Source organism: Myotis lucifugus, unplaced genomic scaffold (assembly GCF_000147115.1).
Source record: "Myotis lucifugus unplaced genomic scaffold, Myoluc2.0 scaffold_66, whole genome shotgun sequence".
In the NCBI taxonomy this organism is placed as follows: Eukaryota; Metazoa; Chordata; class Mammalia; order Chiroptera; family Vespertilionidae; genus Myotis; species Myotis lucifugus.
This window is the reverse complement of record NW_005871114.1, coordinates 4,736,659-4,763,304: the sequence shown is the minus strand read 5'-3', so window position 1 is coordinate 4,763,304 and position 26,646 is coordinate 4,736,659. Positions and strand designations below refer to the sequence as shown.

General features: G+C 39.3%; 1 non-coding gene and 1 pseudogene across 1 annotated transcript; one reads left to right on the top strand and one right to left on the bottom strand.

The window, feature by feature from the left end:
- LOC102428895 lies at positions 1-26,646 on the top strand (annotated as a pseudogene).
- LOC111826304 lies at positions 2,208-2,335 on the bottom strand. The gene has a single exon (XR_002829592.1).

Sequence of the window (26,646 nt, the reverse complement as noted above, 5' to 3'; positions counted from 1 at the left end):
ATGGCACCTCAGATCCCCACTACAGCTATGCTCTGGTGGCTGGAATTGACAGCCGCCATAGGCAAGGAGAAAATTGCCAAGAGGTCAAAGGTCAAGTCTTTTGTGAAAGTCTACAACTACAGTCACCTCATGCCCACAAGGTGCTCTGTGGATATCTCCTTGGACAAAACTATAACCAACAAAGACATCTTCAAAGACCCTGCTCTGAAAGGTAAGGCCTGATGTGAGGCCACAAGAACAAATGGTTTCTCCAGAAGCTATGTTTTTAGATCTTTTTTTGTTTGTTTCACTCATTAAAAATCCAAAATAAGTAAATAATAATGACAATAACAAGCATTTATTGTGCTTACTGTGTGCCAGGCCCTTCTATAAGATCCTTTCTAGTCTTATTGCTCTAATCCATCCTGATTCCAGAACAACCTTTATAAACACAAATGTAGCAGGTATAAGTACTTAGTCCCTAAAATTCACATGATCAAGAATAATATATTTTTTCCTCTATAATTCCACGTAATGATTATTTTAACCTTTCATTTCATTTAATGGCAGAAAACATAATCTCAGATAATTCTGAGTAAATAATTCCTACACTGTGCTTTTTCCTTTATAATTTCTTAATATAATTCTTCATACTACTATTGTTACTGCTGTTGCTACTTCTATGGCTGCTGCTATTGAGACCATCACCACCATTTTTCTTGGCAGCATAGTATTTCAATATATGAATGTATCACATATTTTAGCCAGTTTCCTATTTATGAAACTTTAGATCATTTGCAGTCTTTTGCTATCACAAAATCTTTTTGATACATCTTTGCATAACTGTTCCGGTATAACTGTTGGGTAAATCCCTGAAATGGAAATCCCAGATCAAAGGGTATGTACATTTTAAATTTTGATAGCTATTGCTAAGTTGCCCTCCAAAAAGCCTATACTCCCACAAGTATGAAAATGCCTGTTTCCCCTCATCAGCACCAACAGTGGGTATTATAAAACTTTTAAGAATTTGCTGTATTTTATCTTAAATGTATTTTTACCCCCCCCCCCCCCGAGTTTAACATGATCATCTTTTCATTTAAATAAATATTCATTATTCCAGATGTACCTTTGGTTTATTTCTAGTTACAAACCTATAATACCACACTATGATCAGACAGGATATTTTTTAAAATAAAATTAAGGTGTTCCTGACAGAATTCTTAGGTGGATTCTCAGCCCTAGAATAAACAAGAAGCCAAGTGTCAAAGCCAAAACAATATAATGTGAACCATAAATGCAAGATACATATGTAATTTTAGATTTTCTAACAGCCACATCAAAAAAATGAAAAGAGCCCTAACTGGTTTGGCTTAGTGGATAGAGCGTCGGCCTGCGAACTGAAGGGTCCCAGGTTCGATTCCAGTCAAGGGCATATACCTTGATTGCGGGCACATCCCCAGTAGGAGGTGTGCAGGAGGCAGCTGACCCATGTTTCTCTCTCATTGATATTTCTGACTCTCTATCCCTCTGTCTTCCTCTATGTAAAAAATCAATAAAATATATTAAAAAAAAGTGAAAAGAAACAGATAAGTTTAATTCAGTAATATATTTTAACCCAATAGAGTTGAAGTAGTATTATTTCAATATATAATCAATATAAAATTATTAATGAGACATTTTACATTCTCTTTTTGTTCTAAGTCTTCTAAACCCAGTGTGTATGTTACACTCACAGCACATCTCAGTTTGACTAGCCCAGCCGTGGGCAAACTACGGCCCGCGGGCCGGATCCGGCCCGTTTGAAATGAATAAAACTAAAAAAAAAAAAAGACCGTACCCTTTTATGTAATGATGTTTACTTTGAATTTATATTAGTTCACACAAACACTCCATCCATGCTTTTGTTCCGGCCCTCCGGTCCAGTTTAAGAACCCATTGTGGCCCTCGAGTCAAAAAGTTTGCCCACCCCTGGACTAGCCACATTTCAAGTGCTCAATTGCCACATGTGGTTAATAGCTACTGTATTGAACAGCACAGATTAGTAGGTGTAAAGAAACTTCCCAGTGCATAGAAGCTACAACTAACACCCCAATAGCTTAAAATTGCTCTTGACAGCCTGCCTAGTTTTTGGAGGCCAAGTTCAATGCCTCTTAGAAAGAAGGTACTCAAAGTTTATTTTTCCAATTGAATTATTTTTCTTTTTTCTTTCTTTCTTTCTTTCTTTTTTAATATGTCAGTAGTGGAACGATCCACCCTTTTTCCTTGCAAAGTGTGAACAGAAAGCTACTATATTTCTCTAGGACATTTACAAAGAGTTTTCTTCACTTAAGAAGAAACTGAAATTTTTATTTTTTCAATTGAATGTTTGTACTTGCTTTATGTAGATATGGTCAAAATACCTCATTGTAGCAATGAGTTATTTTGTTAGTCATGAGACAAAAAACAATTCATACATTTTACTTTGTTTCTCAGAAATGAGAGATGTTTTCAGAATGTGTTTTCATAAGATTTGCCAAAATTTTTCATCGCACAATAGCTTCCCCCCCCTCTTCCTTTTGGACAATTGTTGAGTGGATGAAGCTTTTAAGATAGGTAAGAACAGATGTGTTGACTCAGTTTGGGAAGGTAAAAACAATTCTACTTGAAGAGAAGCCCTCAGAGAAATGACAGTCTCCCAGGGGTGTGTGAGATCCAGTTTTAGGAAATCATGAGCCTTCAGTGGACTTTGTGATTGGATCAGGAGTCAGCAAAGCTTGGGCAAACTCTGACAGTCCTCCACGCATCACAATGCATTATTAGGAACAAACTCCCTAACTTGGCATTTTAAAAGAGGATTTACATTTTAATTATTTGCTCAAAATTTGCCCCCACAATTGGCCCTTTAGGTAATTGTTAATCCCATTTACTTCTCTTTAATTTTAATACTCCAAAATCTACCGAATTATGGAAGGAAAGAGAAGTGTTCTGTGAAGTTATGTAAGTGCTTTATAATATGATGTGAGAAATTCCTTCCTCTATAATGATATTAGTGTTCAACTCAAACATTAGAAACGGACTTGGAGAATGCTAACTGGAACAGACCATATGCCACCTAATTCCACCCAATTCATTCCCCTTACAAATTAAAAAAATAGACTCAGAGAGGCAGAGACACTTGCTTAAACCATAGCTATTCAGAAGTCTAGATTTCAGGCTTTCTGATGCCTGGACCAATAGTATGAATTACAGCATTATAATGTACTGAGCACTTGCTAAGTGCTAAGCTTTGGGCTAAGTACTTTTCATAAATGCCAACAGTTCACAAAACCCTTGCAATATAAAGTATTTCAAATTTAAGACCAAAAAAAATCACTCTTCTCTGACAATTTTTTTCTTGAAGCTTCTATTTGTTTTCTTAAATAGAAGTTGCTGACGCACAAGCCATTCTCCACCTCTAGAGTCAGGTCTGCAAAGGATGCCTAGGTATACGCCACTGGCTGTGTTTGGATAGTTAAATAAGCAATAACTTATTCACAACGGAAGTCCTTCATATTTCTATGAAGGCTGCAGAGAGGTTTGAAAAGCATAGCTTTTTTCCTCTTTTCCTTCCTTAGTTGGTTCACGAATGATTTCTTCCCTGCCTTCTTTCCTTCCTTCCTCCCATCCTTCCTACTCTAGAAAGTCAGGTGTTAAAGCCATTGTCTGCTGAGGTTCCATACTCTTTTTGATTTGTCTTGGACATGTAGAATGTTGGAAATGCAAGGGCCTTAGGCATCATCTGAAGAGACGTGGAGGTGAGAGAGGCTGAGGCTTTTATCTGCGGTCAGCTAAATGAAACCACACCCAGGTCAGAAGGCTACCACATAGCAGGAGTGCAATCAACCCCAAGTGCAAAGCCATCCGAAAAGCAAAGGCACTGGCTGGCTGGCTCTGGAGGTGCCAACCTTTTTTTAATAACTTAATTCAACCTCAAACCAGCAAGATCTCCAGCTTCATTTGAAGGAGGTCAGGATCCATTACCAGGAGCCTCAGGATGAAAAGCAAATTTATAATCATACTCTGCACTTCAAAATCCCCTGGAGTTGAAGGTCAGATAGCCAGTGGGGCTTATACAGAATAGCTTGTCAGAGACACAAGGGGTCAGGACCTGGAAATTCGTACAAGAGGAGGAAACAAATTTTATTAACCTGTGCCTTAAAACTCTTTGAAGCCACTTGGTTGTGGAATAAGACCAAGACTAATAAGACTTAAAGAGGGAAAACTTGAAACTGGTTTTGTACTTTGGAAGCCAAGGTTTCCAGACCCACCATCCTCAGTGACAGGCTGGTGAGGTTCTGAACACCTGGACGTCGATTTTTCCATTTGAGTGACTGGGCAAAGGAACCTCCAAAGTCCATTTCTGGGCCTTAGTTTCTTCTCTTGTAAAACAAGAGAATCGGTCCATATCTATATGTAAGAACCGTGTGATTATAATCATATTAAAATAATAAAATGACATGTGATTCAATTGCTTGTTAATTTTTCATCACCCTGATTTTTTCCCCATCCCAGTTTGTGGCTTGGCTAATCTGACTGAACTTAGGGGAATACCTTATGCTCCAAATTACTTGTAAGAATTTCATCTCACATTAAAATTTTTTAAATCTTTATTGTTGAAAGTTATACAGATATACCCCCTTTTTCCGCATTGACTTCTTCTAGTCTGCTCCCTTCCCCAACCCTGGGCCTTCACCACACTATTATCTATGTCCATGGGTGATGCATATATTATCTCACAATTTTCCCCAAAGAATGTTAGGGCTGCTGCATTCTCTTTGAGATCCTTGACCAGCAAACCATCTGGAAGCAGAGCACTATTAGAGGTCAGCAGTGTTCATGGAATGTTCCCCAATGTGCTCAGAATAAATCCAAACTCAAGGCCTCGCCTGATCTGGCTCCTCTGTACTTTCCAGGCTTGTATCACACTCTCTTCCTCCTCCTCCTCCTCCTCCTCCTCCTCCTCCTTCTTCTTCTTCTTCTAAAAAATATATTTTTATTGATTTCAGAGAGGGAGAGAAACAATGATGAGAGAGAATCATTGATTGGCTGTCTCCTGTACGCCCCACACTGGGGATTGAGCCCATTATCTGGGCATATGGCCTGACAGGGAATCAAACCATGACCTCCTGGTTCATAGGTTGATGCTCAACCACTGAGCCACGCTGGCTGGGCCCTCTCTCTTCTGATTTAATTTATTCTGGCCACACAGGCCTTGCATTAGTTCCTTGAAGGCACTGAGCTCTTCCCCAACTCGGGACCTTGATCTGGGCTGTTTTCTCTGCTGGAGCTCCCCTGTCCTCACTCTTGGTCTGCTTGGATGATCCTGGCCTAAATATCACATCATCAGGGAAGTCTTCCCTGACCACCCCATCTAAACTGAATTCAGCCCACCCTGTGCTTTTCTCCTCACAGCACCCAATATAATTTGTGATTTACATATATTTACATGCTTACTTCAATGTTTACCCTCCTGAATTAGACTGGAAAGAGAAAGTAGGGGCTTTCTTTTTCTTTGTTCACTATTGTATTTCCTAGCACATAGTAGGCACTCAATACATATGTGCTAAATTAGTGAATGAATGAATGCATTCACAGGAAATTCCCAGTATAGTCAGCTCTTATTGGTTGTTTAATTATGACACAATTTATGAGAACACTTAGTAAAATTGTCACTCTGACCCTGTTTTGATTGTGGAAATCCCTATTGGTCCTTCCGTAAATTGGCAACTGTTCTGATGGTGTGTTTATTTAGACTTAATGGACCTCTTTAATGACTCAGTGGGAACACCATTGAGCCAGTTAATGCAACCTCAGTTCTCTCAATCTGAGTTCTTGGTAAACTGCAGGGAAGTTCTCCTGGCCAAGAAGATACTTGAGAGTTTGAGTTTGAGCTAAAATATCTTAAAGAGAGGAAAAATCACGTGAATCTCAAGTGACTGATTTTGTCCATGAATAAAAATCAGAATTAAGTTCTGTGTAGAATGACTGTCCTACACAGCCAGCTGACTGCTGACTGCAGTCAGATTTGCTTAGCTGTTGCTGGGACCACATGAAAAAAGGGGTTATTTATTAAGAACGGAATAGTTCCTTTTAATTCTGTAGCAGTCATGTCTCTCTTTTTTTTTCTCCTTCCAGTCCATGGAAAGTGTTATCTCAGGCAGCTTTGTGCAGGAAGTTGGGTTTATCACTTCCTCACAGTCGCAGTTTGTCTAGGACTTAACTACATGCTATCAGATTACATCAAAATGTAGGCCTTTGTGTGTTTAACTCATCAAAGGAGTGGACCCTCAGGACTTCATATCACTTCACTGCATATGCAGCCATGTAGCAAAACAAAGCCTATCTAAACAGGACAGAACTATTTCTGTTGTGCGGCAGCTCCGCTAGCTCGAGCTTGCAGAAATGGTCCGGTTTCAGGTGTCTGCAGTGTTTCACTTCTTGTTTTTATATTTATCTCTTTTTAGAATTGCAGTCATTTGCCTGGTTGTGTGCAAGGAAGGAAGACCCCAAATATTACCTACAAGCGAGGAGACAAGACTGCTCCAATCCACAGCATCAGCTGGAGGCAGCACGTACCTTCCCCGCATCCTCTTGATTTTCACTTGAGAATTCCAGTTGCTGCTGTCACAGCCTGGCCCTTGGAGCTGGCCATGCCGGGGGTTTGACTCTGGGCTCCTTCCTCTGTTCCCTGGTTGCGTGTCCTGGGGCAGGTGACTTCACCTCTCCGAGCTTCACTTTCCCCATCGGATAATGGAGGAAATAAGGACACCTGCCCACTAGCCTTACATAGGGACTAAGTGGTAGGAATGAAATAATATGTGAAAAGTGCTTATGGAACACACTGCGCTCACCACAGGAGGGATAGCAGCGCTGTCAGCCACACTCTGCAGAGCGGCATGACCAGCTGGCAGGGTCCCAGCCTGGCTGAAGTTTCTCAGGCTGCACTTCCACTCTGGGGCCTCGTGGCTATTTTCTTCTCCCTGGAGTTCCCTCTTCTCGGTGGTGGGCTGGCAGCCAGATGGTGCCTGTATTGGCAGCCACAGGAAGCCAATGCAACTGTGAAGTAATACTTCTGCCCCAGGGCTGGCTCCGCCCTGTTGACCAAGGTTTTTTTTTTTCTTCTTTCAATCAGCTCAGCCAACTCCTTCTAATGCCTTGCCTAAAAAGGACTTATCACCCAGCTCGACTGCCCAGGGAAATGGCTGACTGCCCCAGAGGCTTCCGAACAGCAACAGCTTTCGGAGGATAGAAGTGGCGAAGGAGCTTCCTCCCTGCTCAATGTTCAGGAGTTTGGGGGTACCATCTTGCAGCAACTTTCCCATATGATGCTCATTTACCAAAATCAGATGTCAGAGGAAGAGAGATGGGGCTTGATTCTATAAAATCCCTTTGAGCCAACAGAATCTAATGAGGCACTCTTTTTAAAAATTATTTGCATTAAGGCAGTATGCAAATTTTCACAGGACTATGACCGGAAAGAAATTAAGTTACACCTAAAAAACTGTATGCTTTAAGAAGGTACAGGTTGTTTCTTTCTTTCTTTCTTTCTTTCTTTTTTTTTTAAACTGAAACAATTTTAAATAGGAAATGGAAACAAGCCTAGTGCTTTATTGCTTCTTTATACTCGGGTTATTCACGGATGGTTCCCTATCTTCATTGCTTCCTCCTTTCTAGCCTCTGCGGTGCTGATGCCCTGTGAGCCACTTTGCCTCAGCTGTTCAGAGAATCACTTTAGAGGCACCAGCCACCCTCCATTCAGTGCCACCTGGCTTTGAGTTCTTTGGCTATCCCTTTTGTCCCTGGTTGCTGTGTCTCAGAACTCCCCTTCATGGCCACAGGGCCGGTCTCACCTCACCTTCAAGCCCTACACAGGAGACATGTCCCCAAGCAAGATCAGCACCTTGGGCTCCATGTTACCTGGGAAGAGTTAAGACATTTGGCTACAGTCCTCTGAGGAGAGTTGTGAATACTAAGGGAAGACCAGTTCTTTCCGTAGATTGATAAGATTAAAAATCAATTCCTTTTTTCTAATTGTGCACACACATACTCCTAAACACAGAGAAATGTACAAAATTTAAAATTGAAGGCCCTCATATCAACCTCCCTGAGGTTATTCTTTGCTATAGAGTGTTCTAGAGTTATTTCAGTGCACATAAAAGTATTTTACATAAAAAACAAAAGAGAATATAATGTATATTCTTTTTTTAAAATACATTTTTATTGATTTCAGAGAGGAAGGGAGAGGAAGAGATAGAAACTTCCATGATGAGAATCATTGATTGGCTGCCTCCTGCAAGCCCCCACTGGGGGTTGAGTCTGCAACCCAGGCATGTGCCCTTGACTAGAATTGAACCTGGGACCTTTCAGTCCACAGGCCAACACTCTATCCACTGAGCCAAACCAGTTAGGGCAATGTATATCCTTCTGAAACTTACATGTTATCCTTAACTCTATATCTTAGATTCAAAGGTCAGTAGGCACAAATTTACCCCATTATTTTGTATGACGGTAGCTATTCCACAGTAGAGCGGACTATAATTTATTTACTCAATTCCTTACTGGTGGACCTTGGACTATTTTAGATTTTTTTGTTTGTTTTTTGGCTTAACAAACAGTGTAGTACTGAACATCCTTCTGTAAATAGCTTTGTGATCATGTGAGTATTTGTTTAGAATTTTTGGGTTAAAGGGTATGCACATTTAAAATTTTAATAAACATTACCAAATTGTATACCAGTGTACCAGTCTGCAATCTACCCAAACACTGAGAAGTCCTGTTTCCTTAAATACTTATCAACTGCAGTATTACCAAATTTTATAAATCTAATGGGCAATAGGAATCTTATTCATTTGTGTTTCTCTTATTATTAGTGAAGTTGAATAGCTTTTAAGATGGTTTTTGGCTCTCTGTATTTCCTCCTATGTGAGTTTTCTGTTTGTATCCTTTATTCGGTTTTCTGTCCAGTCATTTTTTTTTAATTGACCTGTGCATCAGTTGGAATGTTTGGGGCTATAATTACAGATTACTTAGTAATAGGTGGCTTACATCTATTATTTACTATTTTCTATAATACAACCTGGAGGCAGAGCATTCCAGCGTTGGGCAGCGGCTTAGGAATCTTGGCACAGATTCTTTTTCTGCTGTGTTGTTCTCAACTTAGCCTCTTGGGGTTTCATGATGGTTGCCATAGTTCCAGTCATCACATTCTAGACAATTGTCTTCAAAGCTCTCCCCCGAAAGCTCCCCCCAAAGCTCCCCTAGCCCCCAAAAAGCTTCCCTTTTGATCATAGAGGAAAACTCCTCCTGGCAGCTCAGCTATAGGCATCTCCCCCCAACCCAGGTCCCATTGGCCAGGATTGGGTCACATGTCCCTTTCCAGGCTGAGCTGCCCACATTGCTGCCATTTTTTTTTCTTTATCAATGATGAGAGAGAATCATTGATTGGCTGCCTCCCACACACCCTCTACTGGGGTTTGAGCCCGAAACCTGGGCATGTGCCTTGACCAGAATCAAACCTGGGCCCCTTTAGTCCGCAGGCCAACGTTCTATCCACTAAGCCAAACCACCTACGGTGTGCTGCCATTTTAAATGAGATTTTCCCTATTAGTCTCCATGTTGTCTCCTGAATTCATTGAAGCAGGGAAATGCAACTTGATTATAATGCAACAATTTGAATTTAGGGTCAAATTCTATAATATAAGACTGTCCTTGGCTCTCAATAACATATCTTTAAAGGCTCAATGTGTGACTGAGCATGGGCAGTCCAGCCCCTGAATATCTGACCACACTCAGTAAGTCATAATATTCAGTCAATAATATCCAATGCAATCATTTTTAGATTTCCTTCATGGAAGTGTAGGTATAAGCTACCTTAAAATCAGTGGAACTTTGTTTTTAGCAGATTATGATGAAAAAACACAATTTGTCATAGCTATACAGAAGGATTACCAGAAGATAAGGAGAGAAATTGACCCAGGGAGGGTCCACTCAAGCACAGCAATAAACCTGGATTTTTATTGATTGTTCTCTTTTCACTTTTTTTTGTTTCCTTTTGCATTTCCTGTCTCTAACACCATGTCAGTTTCCTTGAATCCTTTTTTTTTTTTTAATTGGAAAACAGCATGAGTAAGTGGAAGGAATGTGGACTTTAGAGTATAAATAGACCTGAGTTTCAACATCACTTCTGCCTCTTACTAGTTGTGGGTCCTTGGGCAAGTTACTTACCCTTTCTGAGCTTCATTGTTTTCTTCTAAAGATTGCCTTTAAAAATATAAATAACATTCATTAGGCATCTAGCATAGTATATGGCAGATACTCAGTACATATTACCTATGATTATTACCTTTTTCCTCCGACTTTCTTACACCCATACTCTTTCTGTAATCACTTGTCATTCATTATTGGGCGTGAATGAATCTATACATTTATGATCTTTGAAAGTAGTAGTTTACCTCTTATTTCTCCTTAATTTTAGGTCAACAGTGTGATGAATCTGCTCAAAAATATAGCTTGTGCCATCTTAGCCTGAATGACAAGGGAGTGAACGTAAGTTGACTGTATCCTGAATCATAGTATTAGAACCTGAATGCATCTTAGAGGCCAGCTGCTTCAACTCTTTATTTACAGATGAACTAACTGATGTAGCAAAGATAAATAATTTTCCCAAAACCCATAAGAAAGTATATGTAGATATTGAGATTTCCTTATTTCAGGAAAATAATTTTTTGAGGCAAAATTCATATAACATAAATGAACCATTTAAAAATGTACAATTCAGTGGCAGTTAGTACATTCACAATGTGCATCCATGACCTTTATCTAGTCCCAAAACATTTTTACCATCTTGTATTCATTAAGTAGTCACTCCCCATGCTCCCTCACACCTGGTGATCACTAATCTGCTTTCCGTCTTTATGGAGTTGTCTATTATAGATATTTCATAGAAAGGGAATCACACACTGTGTGATCTTATTTCACTCTCATAATGTTTTCAGTTCATGTTCACTGTTTAAAAATTCAAACATTATAGACAGTTTAATGAAGAAAATAGAAAATATTCTGTGATCCCACCTGCCATTGAAGACGACTATTAACAATGTGGTGATAGTTGCTGTTCCCCCTGTCTTCCACATGAATAAGTTTACACTATTCACATCTTTTACTTGAATTTGTTTTTTCACTTAACACTATGATTGAAACAGCTTCCTGGATTGACACATACAGATCTCTTCACTCTCTTTTATTGATTGTCTGGTGTTTCATCACATGGTAAGTCTAGGTTGCTTAACAAATCTGCTGATGAATATCCTTCTTCCCCTCACCCCACTCCACCCAATTCCTTGCTAAGTAAAATAGTTTATATCCTAACCTGCCGAATGTGAATTATTTTGAAATCCCAGTATTGGAAACAAACAGACAGGAATGGTTTCTGTTTCCCTGGGATCAGCTTGGATGCACTGGGGAATTCATGCATAAATAAGAACTAGATAAGCTTTGAGATTGTTTCTAATTTCAGATTCTTTGATTCTTGGGATTAATGTAAAAATCATGGTAGTGATAGGGACATAGAGGCAAATGTCTAGGCCTGGGTGTTAGAAGGCCTGGGTTTCTCCTTCGTTTTGCTAAGGACTAGCTCTGAGCCTTTGAAAAGTTACTTACCTCTTTGGACTTCAGTTTCCTCATCTGTGAAATGAGGTGAATGGGCTAGTTAATCACTAATATCATGACTTCAATTAGTTAGTCATTAATATAGTGACTTCAACTGAGGTCACTGCTCAAGTTACAATGATTTCCCTTCTGCAGGAATAGCTCTGCTTCATTAGCGTAGGCTCTCAGTAACCATATGTTATGTGACCCTCCTATCTCAGCTATATCTGAATTATTGTCACAAGCCAATCCAATTAAAATAATTCTTTAAGATTTTTGAATATGAACCACAGAAAGTATGGGCAGTTCCTCTCTTGTGGTTAGGAGATGTGAGAAGTGAAACTTGGTAGCCATTGGTAACCATATTATCAGCGTATTGAGGTTCTAATATGGAGAGGGCAAGGGCAGGGCTCCTGTGCTATGGGTTAATGGTGGAGGAATCACATAAAACAGGAGCGACCTCTAAGTGCAATGTGGTATCCTAGATTGTATTCCAGAACAGAAAAAGGACAGTGGAAAAACTGGTGATCCATGTACTCATAAAGTCTGTAGTTAGGTAATAGTATATGACAATGTTAAGTTTTTAGTGTTAACAAAAATGCCATGGCTATGTACATGATATGAACCCTGAGGACTATGGTGGCTAACTGGGTTAAGAAACACACACACACACACACACACACACACACACACACACACACACACACACACCACAGAGCCTAGAGGCCATTTCTGCACAGGGGCCTCTCACCAAACTGCACTTCACTGAGAAGCCTCTGTGCTAAACTGCCTGTTTCTGTGCTGAACCGCCTACCTCTGCACTGTGTTTCTGCCATCTGAGTGAGCCCTTATAGAGGTTTCCCCAGCCAATCAGAGCTGTGCAGCTCTGACCAATAGAGCAGCTCTATTCTGACCAAATCAGGACAATGACTTTTAGGGCCAGTCAAACTTCAAGGATTTGGCCTCCTCATTTGCATGAGGAGGAACCAATCAGGGGCCATGGGCAGGGACTTCTGTTCATATAAGCCAGCTTCCATCTGGCTTGGGGAGCGCCCTTTCCACCAAGACCAAAGAATACGTTTCCCTGTTCCAGAGCCATGCTGTTTTCACAGCTGCGTGTAGCACTATTGAGCTGTTCCACAGCAGTGATGTTTCACAGCCATGCTGTATCACTGTTTGCACTGAATAAAGTTTCCTTCTTCCCCCACCCCAAATTGGGGATTCCTACTGGTGTTGACTTAGCGCCACTGACCATCAGTTGACAATGATAGCATTAAGGGAAGCTGGGTGAGAATTCCCTAAACTATCTTTGCAATATCAACATTGTATGCTCCCAGATATGCTTCAATGAGATGGGCACAACATTTAAAAAAATATAGACCTGACTTTAACCATGAGGAACTTAACCATGAGGAAATATTGAGAGACATTCTATAAATGACTAGATGACGTCCTTCAAAAATGTCAAAGTTGTAAAGGACAAAGAAAGACAGGACTTCGCTCAGATTTGGGAAACTTAGGAGACGTGAAAACTAAATGCAATGTGTGATCCTGGATTCCATCCTTGACCCCCCAAAAAAGACCATTAGTGAGGTAATTGGAGCCATTTGAATAAGAACTATAGAGTTGCTAGTAGTATTGTATCAATATCAATTTCCAGGTTTTAATAATTGTTCTGCGGTCATAAAATATGTTAAGATTTGGAGAAGCTATAGAAAAGTATACAGGAATTCTTTCTACTGTTTTTGCAACTTTTAAAAAAGTCAAATTATTTCAAAATACAAAATTAAAACACATACTAAAAGGTGACATCATCAAAATGGTGTAGGCAGCTCCAAACACCCCTCCACAGAAACATTAAAAAAATAAATAATTGTCAAAACAAACTTTGTCAGAACTCTGAAAAATAGTAAAATATTCAGAACAACCAGGGAAATGCTGAATCAAGAAAAGGCCAACCTAGAAAAGGCAGGATCTTTTTGTGCTATTTTCACTTGCCCTTGACTCGCCCGCTTCTTGGCAGAGTAGCGGTCTTGAAGACAGCAGCCTGCATTCCCAGTGTGGGACCCTGGCCCTCGTTCCGGAGGGAGTAGAGCAGACTTTATTCAAAAATCATTGTGTTTGTTCTAACCTGTCTGGAGGTTACCTGAAGGACTAGTGCAAGGTATGTCTCTGTTTCACCTACTCTAAACTTATTCAGGGCAGAGAAGTGGTGAATATTGCTTGAAATATTATAAGGTGAACAAAACAACAACAGCAACAGCAACAACTCTGCAGCTGCCTGGGCAAAAGATTATAGTTGAGACATACACCAAACTGCCCAAACCCTGGATGAAAGAGCTGGAGAGACTTTCTCTGAGAAATTAGGCCATTCAAAAAAGCCCATGTTTACTGAGGATTTTAAAAAGCCACACTCATGCCCAAGACAGAACATATCCTCAGAAAAGATATTTCTCTCTCACATCTATGTTCCTCTGTCTTTTTCTCTTTCTCTTTCTCCCACTTCCTTACTCTCTCTCTAAAATCAATAAAAACATGTCCTTGGGTGAGGGTTAAAAAACAAATTAAAATAGGTGGAACATAATTGGCCATCGGTTTATAATTGAAGCTGGGTGACTTGAAGCACGAAAGCTCATTGGACAGACTTATATACAACTACTCAGTCAATGACCTTTCACCATCGTGGCTCTTGAGAAGTTATCCCACTTTTGGGTGATGACTCCCTTTCTTGTGGTTTAATGACTTTTCATTCTAACACACTCTAAATAAATACACCTAAAGAAGTGCTATTCAACATTATGGTTTTAGGCCAAGACATGCCCATTTACTCAGCAACACTTTCTAGTAGTCAGAGAATATCATATGGGACAAATTTGAATTGCCTGCCTTGTTTGGATGAACCCAAACCAATTTGCTTTGCAAGAGAGAGATGAAGATGTAGTGCCATCAACAACTCTTCCGTCTGTTCCATACATGCACTCTTTTCACATGTAACCTTTTTTTTCCCCAAAGGTGGCTTTCTATGCCATAGCCCAGTGGTCGGCAAACCGTGGCTCGCGAGCCACATGCGGCTCTTTGGCCCCTTGAGTGTGGCTCTTCCACAAAATACCACGTGCGGGCGCACACGTACAGTGCGATTGAAACTTCGTGGCCCATGCGAGGAAGTTGGTTTTCGGCCTGGGCGAGTCTATTTTGAAGAAGTGGCGTTAGAAGAGTGGGGGTACGTTCGCTGAGGTCGACCCCTCAGGTTGAGGATGTTTTTAGCAAAGGCCAGCTTAGGAGTACCCTAATTAAGTTAATAACAATGTACCTACCTATATAGTTTAAGTTTAAAAAATTTGGCTCTCAAAAGAAATTTCAATCGTACTGTTGATATTTGGCTCTGTTGACTAATGAGTTTGCTGACCACTGCCATAGCCTATTTTTAAGTGCAGGTTGAGTGTAAGATGTTTCCAAGATGTGCATTACCCCTATCTTTCTTCCTCTTTGGGTAGGTACACTGAGCTCTCATTATCTTACATGGAATGTATGGATGGTGTTTATTTACTTTACAATTGTTTATTACTTACTGTGATAGGCTGAATTCTGAGTTGTGTCCCCTCAAACTCAATGTTGCGTCCTAACCCTCAGTACCTTGGAAGTGACTGTATTTGGAGAGAGGATCTGTAAAGGGTAATTAAGTTAAAATTAGGTCATTAGGAAGGTCCCTAATTCAATAAGACTGGTGCCATTAGAAGAAGAAAAACTTGGACATGGACCAGTAAAGTTGGACGCCTATAAATAATAATCTAAAGCTTCAGGCATTGGCCATCTCTGACACATGAGTCAAGATTACTCCACAATTAGAAGATTTGGTTGGTCCTGCACCTCATGACCCATCTGTACAGGTCTATTTCCTATTCAGGGGTTTTGGCTTGCAGATAAAGCAGAGGCAAAGAGGTTCAGAGCATTTTCTAGGAGTTGGACAGACCTGAGTTTGAATCTTGGCTCCACTACTTATTCTGTGAGTGACTGATCTTAAATAAATGATCTTTTCTATGTCCCAGTTTCTTCATCTGTAAAATGAGGTAATGACACCTGTCTTTTACAGTTGTTAGCAGGAGTACATGAGATCATATATGTAATGCATTTAGCACAGTGCCTGACCATTATTACTTTGCTGTCTTAAAAAGATGTGGCAATTCAGAATGACTAAATCTTTGGTCTATGTCCATCTGATAAAACCTAGGCTGAACTGTCACTTGTGTCATTTTTTGTGTGTTACCACTTCTCTTAAGGTGACTGAAGTCAGCAGGCATCCTTCCCTTTTTTTGCAATTTTAAGCCTCATGTGAATGAACCTCAGGAAATGAACAGATTTCAACATACTTAGGGAAGTAGGAAGATTCAAATCAGAAGAAAATCTACCTATCAGAGAAATTCAACAGAGGTAAAGATTCATTCATTTATTCAACAAATCAAAAATATTTATTGGGTGCCCAATATATGCCAAGCACTAGTCTATATGTTGGGGATATGGTGGTGGACAAAACTGACCAAAAAGCTAGCCTTGGAATGAAAGTTACATTTATATGGGGCATTGCATTTAGTAGGTGACATTTACTGAGTATACAAGTGGTTAGAAAATATATGGTAAGTTTCCTGTGATTGAACCAGTGATCAAATTGCTCCTGAGGATATAAAATATCACAGGAGAGGTACAATTAATGAGGCATGAGTAAATAAATATGAATGATTGAAAGGATAGTGAAACTCAGAAAAAGAGTGTGGTTTCTAGGTATAAAGGTTCAGGTTACACTGTTTCCTAGGTACACATTTTACATCATCTTTTTATTCAGTGTTCTAACTCCCATTGTGATTCGTTTTATGTTTAGACGACAGCCAGGTAACACCCTTTCCCTTTCCTATCAAGCATATTTAATATTCTCATTATGAAAGATATTATTCAAAGTTTAGGCCTTCTTATTATTTATTGGAATAATACATGAGAAAATATGAATCAGCAAGGGAATGGTGTAACTTACTACTTTTTCACACAAAAATGGAGGAAATAAAAAGTACCTAGGAATAAAAATGTACAGAAAATGTGTAAGACCCTCATCACAAAAATTGTGAATCTTCCCAAAGTATATCAGAGTAGACCTAAATAAAATGAAAGATATGTCATACTCATAAATGGGAGGAATGAGTATAATAAAAATATTAATTCTTTCTAATTTAACCTATAAATTTAATGTAATTCTAATAAAAATTCCAGCAGGCTTTTCATAGATCTTGAGGAGTTCAAAAATTTATATGAAAGAACAAATATCCAAGACAATATTGAAGAATAACTTAGAGGGACTTGTCTTATTAGATGTGAAGACTTGTTATAAAGCTAAAGAAATTAAGATGATATCATGTTGGCCCAGAGACAGACAAATGAAATAGGATTGAGAACCCAGAAATAGACCCATGCACATAAAAAATGTGATATAGGATAAAGGAGACAGTATAATCAGTGGGGAAAGAATGGACCAGTCAATAGATGTAGCTGAGCCCTAACCGGTTTGGCTCAGTGGATAGAGAGTTGGCCTGCGGACTCAAGGGTCCCAGGTTTGATTCCGGTCAAGGGTATGTGCCTTGGTTGCAGGCATATCCCCAGTAGGGGGTGTGCAAGAGGCAGTTGATCGATGTTTCTCTCTCATAGATGTTTCTGACTCTCTATCCCTCTCCCTTCCTCTCTGTAAAAAATCAATAAAATATATTAAAAAAATAGATGTAGTTGAACCAACTATTTATTCATACAGAAAATTTTTTTTTTTACTTCAACCACATATCATAAACAAAAATAAATTCCATGTGGATTAAAGACCAGGACGTGAAAATAAAAGCACCAACAATAAAGAAAAAATTTTTAAAAAATGTTTTTGTTCATTTCAGAGAAAGGAAGGGAGAGTAGAGAGAGATAGAAACATCAATTATGAGAGAATCATCCGTCAGCTGTCTCCTACATGCCCCTCACTGGGGGTTGAACCTATAACTCAGGCATGTGCCCTGCCTGGGAATTGAACCTGTGGCCTCTTGGTTCCTGGGTCAATGCTCAACCACTGAGCAACACTGGCTGGGCAAGAAAGAAAAAAATGGACAAATCTGACTATATTAAGATGTAAAACTTGTTTGTCAAAAGAATACTATAAAGTGAAAAGAGGTGCACATTGGACAAAGATATTTGCAGTGCAATAAATACTCAATGATTAATAGTGAAAATATTTGTAGAACTCCTATAAACAAGTAAGAAAAATACAAATGACCCAGTAGAAAATTGACAAAGAATCTATACAGGCAGAAGAGGAAATGCAAATAGCTATTAAGCAAATCCGAAGATGCTAAATCTCACTTGTAATCAGGAAATCAAATGAAATCAACAAGTAGTTTTTCACACATATAAAACTGGAAAAACTTTAAAAAGTCTACAAATCCAGATGTTGATTAAAGTATGCTGTGGACTGAATGTTTGCATCCCCATAAAATTCATCACAGGTGATGGTATTAGGAGGTGAGACCTTTGGGACATGCTTAAGTCATGAGAGTGGAGCCCTCAGGAATGGAATTACAGTTGACCCTTGAACCACACAGAGGTTAGGGGTGCCAATCCCCCACATAACCAAAAATTCACGTATAACTTTTGACTCTACAGTTGGCCCTTCGCATCTGCAGATTCAACAACTGTTGAATACTATTTTCCATCCACGATTGGGAATCCACTGTTGGGAATGCAGAAATACTGTTTTCCACGCGTGTTTGGTTGAATCCCTGGATGTGAAACCTGTGGATTCAAAGGGCCAACTGTATTTATTGAAAAAAATCTGAGTTAAGTGGACCAGAGCAGTTCAAACCTGTGTTCAAGGTTCAACGGTAGTGTCTTCTAAAAGAGGCTCCGAAGAGATCCCTCACCCCTTCCACCTCTGAGGATGCAGTGAGAAGTCTGCAACCGGGAAGAGGCCTCTTACCAGAACCCAGCCATGCTGGTACCCTGATCTTGGACTTCCAGCCTCCAAAACGGTGAGAAATAAATGTTTGTGTTTATATGCCACCCAGTCTGTAGTATTTTGTTTAGCAGCCCGAACAGGTGTATAGCAATGAACTTTTTTAGTACTTTGATGAGAGGGAAACTTGATAAAATCACTATGGAGAGAAATAGTGCTCTTTCCTTGCACCTCATACCTGCCAGCGGTTTTTAGGAAAATGGAAGATGCCTATGGTAAGTTTTGTTCTTCAATATTCCTGAATTTTCTCTCCTTCCAGGAGCACAGGAAGACTTCTCCCCAATTCCTTGAAGATGGGTTGGCCATGTCATTTGCTTTAACCAATGAAATGTGAGTGTAAGTAATGTGCGTCACTTCTGGGCAGCTCTGGCAGCTGGTGTGCTTGGTCTCCATGCTGTCATTTTCCTACTGCTATCATCTTGGGAATGTGTGTATGGAGATGTCGTAGACTGAAGCCGTCTAGAAACAGGAGCTAGCAGGTGGAGGCCAGCTGCCCTGGAGAGTCACCTACACCCACAATGGACTAAAAGAAGCCTTTTAAACTACCGACATTCTGTGGCTGTTTGTATTGCAGCAAAAACTAGTTTTCCTGCCTGACAAATGCCTACCCGATGACCTAATGCTACTTCCGAGTATATATTTTAGAGAAGTTCTAGCAAATATGCACAAAGAAATGTTAGATATTAATAGTAAACAATTAGAAAGTACCTAAATGTCCATCTAACAACAACAAAAATGACTGAATGAATCATATATTCTTAACATTTTTGCGGTGGAGGTTGCACCTTATTCCCTAAGGGCTGGAACAGCAACTTGCTTCTAACAATGGAATACAGCAGATAAAAAACAAAACAAAACAAAACTGAAGGGAATGGAAGGCAAGGAGCTGATGGAAGTACGTAACTTTAGGAAACAGTGTTTTGACTGAAACACTGTAAGGCTAACGACAAATGATTTGTATAAAAACACTGAACTGTAGTTGGCAAATTTGTTTCTCAGGGATATGGGTTAGGAACTCTGAGATTACACTGTTTTCATGCTACAGTTGATATATGCATTTGTCCTTAAGAAGTGAAAAAAAATTGGTAAAATCTGAATAAATTCTGTTTTTTAGTTAATAGAATTATATCAAGATTAATTTTTTAGTTTACATAAATATTCTTTAGTTATTTAAAATATGTTCATAAAATTGAATACTATATTACAGTTAAAATTATTCATTTACATAGATAAATCTCAAAGAAAAGATGAGCAAAAAAAAAAACCCTAAGATACAGAAGTATTCTTATAGCTTAATTCTATTTATATAGAGTTTGAAAATATGCAAGAAAATTTGGTTATGAATATTTAATGTACATAGTGAAAGTAGAAAAACATACAGGCAATGGTAGAAGTTAACTTTAGGTTGGTGTTTCCTCTGCAGAAAGAGATGCATTAAAGGATGAATGGTTGACATATATTAGTCTTTGATAACTTTGTAAATTTCATAGTAATATTTTGTTCATTCTAAATCTTGTTCAGTTACATAGGCTCAGATTGCATAGTTTTTTCATTTCTTTTAAAAGGAGTGTATCACTCATACAACTTGGGTTTCAGCTGAATCTACTTTTTAAAAAATCCCTTCAGTTAAATCTCTGCTCAAACTTTGCCCCCTCAGAGAAGCCCTCCTTCATTTAAAATAGTACCCCAATACTCCATTACTATTTATTCCCTTACCTAATATATTTTTCCTCATAGCATCTCTCATATCTGACATGTTATTGCAGAGCTGTTTACTATATTGTCTGCAAGGACTTTGTTTATTGCTATATCCCTGATGCCTAGCACACAGCTGAGCATATGGAAGACACTCTATAAATATATATATTGATGGGGGGGAGGGCTCAATGGGGAAAACAGGGGAGCATGTGTAATACTTTCAACAATAAAGATACATTTATATGTATAAATTTATATATATATGAAAGACGGAATGAATGGAATATTCAGGGAGGCAAGAGGAAAAGTACATATCTGGTCTTTGTTTCTGCTTCACATGGCTCTTACTTCAACAAGATGGGAACATTCCAGACGAATGTTACTCCAGCTGGGAGAGGGCCTTCCCAGGGAAGTTCTGAGGGAGCTGGGCGAAGACCTGCCAAGGTGGGGTGCCTTTTAGTTTAACCTCTTCCCTAATGACCTCTCCACAACCTTGGCAGCGCCCTCCTTTTTCCTTGTTGAAGACTCTTCCTCAGTGGGTGTAAATACCACTGGACCTAGGACTGACCTCTTAAAGCTTTCCTCAGTCCCTTAATTAATGAGAATCTTTGCCTTTCCAACCAAGAACAATGTCACCGAACTCCTGTTTCCTGACCTTTCAGAAAACTCAAGGATGTGGGACAAAAGTCACACTATAATTAGCCAGATCGATTCTGCTCTGCTGCCGTTGCTCTGTACAACCTGTCTTGTTAGCCTGACCGGAGTTTTCTTAATAAAGTCAATATCATGTACTCTGTTCTCTTGTGAGGTCTGAACATTGGTTGTATTAATTTTTTTACCCAGTGTTTCCTTGGGCACTAAAGTTAAGATTACTGGTATTTTTTTCTTTTTCTTTTATAACATAGTCACCACGTGAATCTTTATAAAATCTTTAGTATGAATTTGAAAACCAAGTGTGGTATAATAAGTATGACATTTTATTTATCTAAGATCATTCTTTTTAAAAAATAAACTTTAGTTTTTAGAGCATTTTAGTTTCACAACAGAATTGAAAGTGCAGAGATTTCTCTTATACCTCCCGCTTCGACAGTCATAGTCTCCTCAATTGCTCATTTCTTTTTAGTGTGGAATACTTTTTCATCGTCTGCATTACTGTTGTGAAGTAATTCATTCAATTATGAAGGAAATTTTGGTTGCTTCCAAGTTTTGGCAATTATGAAAAAAGTGGCTACCAACATTTGTGCACAGGTTTTTGTGTAGACATATGTTTTCAACTTGGATAAACATCAAAGAATACAATTGCTGGATCGTATGGTAAAAATATGTTGAATTTTGTAAGAAACTGCCAAACTGTCCTCCCAAGTAGCTATACCATTTTGTATTCCCAGAAGCAATGAATGAGAGTCCCTGTTGCTCTGCCTGCTCACTGGCATTTGGTATTGTTTTGACCATTTGGGTAGGTGTGTAGTGGTCTCACATTGTTCTTTTAGTTTGCAAAGGAGTTTGAAGTAGAGGAGTACCATTAAAGATGATCCCAAACTCCTTTGCATGATAAAAAATGAACATGTGCCCAGCTGGTGTGGATCAGTGGTCAACCCATGAACGAGGAGGTCATGGTTTGATTCTTGGTCAGGCCACATGCCTGGGTGGCAGGCTCAATCCCCAGTAGGGGGTATGCAGGAGGCAGCTGATCAATGATTCTCTCTCATCATTGATGTTTTTATCTTTCTCTCCTTCTCCCTTCCTCTTTCAGAAATCAATAAATCAACACGTAACTCCATGCTCAACTTTGATAGTTTCATCACTCTGCACCCCTAAATCTCTAACCTCAAAAATTTCTCAAAATCATCTTTCTTATGAGTTGGGGCATAATTGTTTATAAAGGAAAAAAAATAAGCCAATCTTCCTACCTCTCCCCAAAGTCATTAGATTCAGTATCATATTGGAATGTTTTGAGACCAGGTTAGAAGATGTTGCCATTGCTTTGTGTTTTCCCAGAAAAAAACACATCATTCCTAAACTTGGAAGTCATTTACTCTGGGGAAAAACATCAAAAAGTCAGCCCCCCATCTCAAAACCCCACTCCCATCGGTCATCTGTTAAAATGTTCTCTGCATCTATGAATCTGCTTTCATTCTGCCCATTCATCCATTTTGTTTTTGTGATTCAATTGTTGATAGATATGTATTTATTGCCATTTTATTATTCATATTTTTACCTTTCTTATTTTCTTCTTCTTCATAAAGAAGATTCTTTAACATTTCATGCAATGCTGGTTTGGTGGTGATAATCTCCTTTAGCCTTTTCTTGTCTGAGAAGCTCCTTATATGTCCTTCGATTCTAAATGATAGCTTTGCTGGGTAGAGCAATCTTGGTGGTAGGCCCTTGCTATTTATCACTTTGAATATTTTTTGCCACTCCCTTCTGGCCTGCAAAGTTTCTGTTGAGAAATGAGCTGACAGTCTTATGGGAACTTAATTATCCAAAAGAGGTAATTAACTGCTTTTCTCTTGCTGCTTTTAAGATTCTTTGTCTTTAACATTTTGCATTTTAATTATGATTTGTCTTTGTGAGAGTCTCTTTGGGTTCATCTTGTTTGGGACTCTCTATGCTTCCTGGACTTGTATGTCTATTTCCTTCACCAAGTTAGGGAAGTTGTCTGTCATTATTTTTTTAAATAGGTTTTAAATTTCTTGCTCTCTTTCTTCTCCTTCTGGCACCCCTATGATGCAAATGTTGGTATGCTTGAAGTTGTCCCAAAAGCTCTTTACACTAGCCTCATTTTTTCTTCTTCTTTTTTTTCTGTTCTAATTGGATGTTTTTTGCTTCTGTATATTCCAAATTACTGATATGATTATTGGCTTCATGTACTCTACCATTGATTCCCTGTAAATTATTCTTTATTTCAGTTAATGCATCCTTCATTTCTGACTGGTTCTTTTTTATGGTTTCCATGTCATTTTTTTATGCTGTTGAAATTTTAAGTTCATTGAGCATCCTTATAATCAGTGTTTTGAACTCTGCATCTAATAGATTGTTTGTTTCCATTTTTTTAAGTTATCTTTCTTGAGTTGTGTTCTGTTCTTTCATTTGGGACATGTTTCTTTGTCTCCTCATTTTGGCAGCCACCCTGTGTTTGTTTCTATGTATTAGGTAGAGCTGCTGTGTCTCCCAAGCTTGGTAGAGTGGCCTTATGTAGTAGATGTTCTGTAGGGTGCAGTGGCACAGCCTCCCTGATCACCTAAGCTGGGCACTCTAGGTGTGACCCCTTCTCTGCTGTGTAGGTTGTGTACTCCTTTCTGTTGTAGTTGAGCCTTGATTGTTGTAATGTCAATGGGAGAGATTTACCCCGTGCTGATTTACCCTCATGCTGATTGGCTGCAAGGACTGGATCTGACCACCAACAACCGTGGAGGATCAGCTGTACAGGGGCCCATCCCACAGAGCAGGACTTACTTCAGTGGAGCTCTGGTACCTGCTGAGTTTGCCACTTGAGTGTGTTGCTTGTGGAGGTGGTTGAGTGGTGCTTCTCTTCCTGGCACTGGAACCCTTGGCTGGGGAGCCTAATATGGGGCTGGGACCCCTTGCATTTTAAGGGAGACCTCCCCAGTGGAGGTATTCTTCCCAATTTTCCCCCACTACATGTGGGTGTGGGACAGGTCCATGCCATGTCTCTACCCCTCCTACCAGTCTCAATGAAGAAGCTCCTTCTTAAATCCTTAGTTGTAGGACTTCCATTCAGCTAGATTTCAGGTGATTCTGAATGATGGTAGTTCTGTCGTTTAGTTGTAATTTTGATGTGGTTGTGGGAGGATATGAGAATTGTATTACCTACCCTGCCATTTTGCTGGGAGCCTGGTATATTTTTTTCTCCATCCATTTACCTTAAATCTGTTTGTGTCTTCTATTTAAAGTGGGTTTCTTGTAGACAACATAAAGTTGGGTCTTATTTTTTATCTACTCTGATAATCTCTTTTCATTGGTCTCTTTATACTATTGATGTTTAAAATTATTATTGATATAGTTGGATTACTTTATTTGCTAGTTTTCTATTGATTGCCCTTGTTCTTTGTTCTTCCACTATCTAATGTTATTTTTAAAAATATATTTTTATTGATTTCAGAGAGGAAGGGAGAGGGAGAAAAAAATAGAAACATCAATGACAAGAGAGAATCATTGATTAGCTGCCTCTTGCACACCCCCAACCTGGGCATGTGCCTTGACTGGGAAATGAAGCATGACCTCCTGGTTCATAGGTCAATGCTCAACCACTGAGCAACACCAGCCAGGCTGCCTAATGTTATTTTAAATATTATAATAATGTTTATATTTACAATTTATTGAGTATGTGCAGGTATTGTGCCAAGAGTGTTACATTTATTATCTTAGTCCATTTCATAATTCTATGATAAGAGTTATAATAACTAGCACTTACTATATACCTGTTAAACTCATCACAAACATTATTATATACATTATCTTATTTAATTTTCTCAACAACCCTATGTTAAAGGTAATGTTGTTATCCCCACTTTACAGATGATTGATCTGAGGCTTAGTAAGGGCATGTAATGTATCAACTGTAGTCTTGTTTTCCTGTTAATTTTCCAAAACAATCCCTAGTGTCTCCACACTGCCTTTGACAAACATCTTCCTTTAGTGCCTAAGGCTGAGCCCTGTCACTGCTTACTTGTCTCAACAAATGATAACACATGTATATCCTTTCTTTAAGTTTGCTTGTCCTTTTCTAGACTGTGAAGGCTTCTTTTGCTCCTATTACATTTTTTAAAAAAAATGTTTTATGTATCTGTGTAAGCAGCAGTGAGCATAAAAGCTGAAGTATAGTGTATAAAAAGTCTCTTCCTTGGCATTGCTCTCTCTCCACTTCCCTTCTCCACTATAGTAGGATGCTATTGGTTAGTCCGCAGCCTGGGTTTGGTAGTAGATGGCCGGGTAACCAGCCCTTCCCTTTGACCTCACCACATCTGCACCTCTGCAGTGCTGGAGCCCTCTGTGGAAAAGGTCAGGACATTCGTTCCTCTCCTCCTGTTCTCACACTTCTTATAATAACTGTCTTCTCCTGTTTCAGCTCACGGAAAAGCTTTCTCATGCTCATCTGCTCACATTCAATGCAAGAGCAAGCCACATGGTCTTTGCTGCAGGAAGCCACAGACACCTGCAGATTTACCCCTGTAATCTGGCGCTTGCTCTCCAAGTGTGGTCAGAATCCCTTGGTAGCTTGTTTAAATGCACATTCCCTATTATCACTTTCATGGATTTTGATTCATAGGAATAGGTGGAATAAGGAATCTGTATTTTAATACCCCTTCTCCCTCAGAGATCTTACTTTAAATATGTTCTTATTGATTTTTAGAGAAAGGGGAAGGGAGGGAGATAGAAACATTGATCGGCTGCCTCCTACACGCCACCCATTGGGGATCAAGCCCGCAACCCGGGTAGTGCCCTGAACAGAATAGAACTAGCAACCTTCTGGTTCATAGGTCGATGCTCAACCGCTGAGCCACACTGGCTGGACCAGAGATCTTACTTTAAATTCCAAGAACCAGATAAACCCTGGCCACGGCATGATGTTCATCTGCAACGATTACAAGGTGTTCAGGTTCTGTACATCCAAGTGTCATTAAAAACTTTAAAAAGAAGCACTAGCTGGTTTGGCTTGGTGGATAGAGTGTCAGCCTGCGGACTGAAGGGTCCCAGGTTCGATTCCGGTCAAGGGCACATGCCTGGGTTGCGGGCTCTATCCCCAGTGAGGGGCGTGCAGGAGGCAGCCGATCAATGATTCTCTCTCATCATTGATGTTTCTATCTCTCCCTCTTCCTTCCTCTCTGAAATCAATAAAAATATTTAAAAAAAAAAACTTTAAAAAGAAGCACAATCCTCCCAAGGTCAGGTGGACTAACGCATTCCATAAAGCAGCTGGTAAAGAGCTTACAGTGGATAAGTCACTTGAATTTGAAAAATGTAGAAATGAACCTGTCAAAGACCAGCGAGAGCTGTGGAATAAAACGATTGATGCAATGAAGAGAGTCAAAGAGCTCAAACAGAAACGTCAAGCTAAATTTATAATGAACAGGTTGAAGAAAAATAAGAACTACAGAAAGCTCAGGACATCAAAGAAGTCAAGCAAAACATTTACCTCATCCGGGCCCTTTTGCGTGCAAAAGAAAGCAGCTGGAAGACAAAATGGGACAAAACTACAAGAGCATGTGGACATGGAAGTTGTTTCTGACAATATCACTGTTTCACCATTTCTATGA